At 45.7% G+C, this 713-nt stretch overlaps 1 protein-coding gene across 1 annotated transcript in view; it reads right to left on the bottom strand.

Annotated features, from left to right (window-relative positions):
* The window catches only part of MITF (melanogenesis associated transcription factor), a 139,397-nt gene extending 139,092 nt beyond the window's left edge, over window positions 1–305 (bottom strand). The window contains exon 1 of the mRNA XM_019504773.1: window positions 116–305. The gene's annotated coding sequence lies outside the window, so the exon portion shown is untranslated. The remainder of the gene's footprint in view (window positions 1–115) is intronic.
* Window positions 306–713: the final 408 nt, after the last annotated feature.

The raw sequence follows: 713 nt of genomic DNA on the forward strand, positions 1-713 counted from the left end.
ACAATTCCCATTTATACAGATGTTTGCAATACAAAGCACAAGAAGGCCCTGCAGTTGGTCAGGCCTCCGGATCTGACCACAATACAAACAGTAAATATTAGTAATAAATCCTTACCCGCTCTGCTGCGTCTTACTCGGATGGTTCCCACTCCTTTATTCCATTTCCCTTGCCACGGTGGCACATAACCTTCGCAGCTCCTAAGCTCCCCAATGTCCTTGCCAAAGCCTAATGCACTCTGCTAGATTTCAACTGCTTCTATTGCAGTTTGCATTGTTACTGGCTGCCAAGTAAGTCAAAGCTGTCTTAGTTTCCTGATTTTTGCACAGGGTTTTTATTTGCCTGATCCTCAGGGAAATGACTGACTCCTGGGGAACTATCAAAACCTAACACAGACCTACCCTTTAAAGATAAGAAAACCAAAGAGAAGCCTGGCAACATTCACTCAGGGTCTTCTTGCACACAAGGACTGCATTTTCACTCATCTTACAAGTGAGAACCTATTCTCCACCCTTATCCTCCTAACCTACATGTGTAAAATGGCCACTTTGAGTGCAAGTGATCGCAGGTAAAAACTGGGTGTGCAGAGTGGGAAAACTGGGTGTGCAGGTGAAAACTGGGAGTGCAGACTTTGCACGGAGATGAAGGAAAGACAGGTGTGGCTGCTTTGTGACCCTTCTCCCTGGCCCATATGCCTTCAGTTCATCCTATAGAG

The sequence above is a fragment of the Gavialis gangeticus genome, unplaced genomic scaffold (genome assembly GCF_001723915.1).
Source record: "Gavialis gangeticus isolate Ggan-Ray unplaced genomic scaffold, GavGan_comp1, whole genome shotgun sequence".
NCBI lineage: Eukaryota > Metazoa > Chordata > Crocodylia > Gavialidae > Gavialis > Gavialis gangeticus.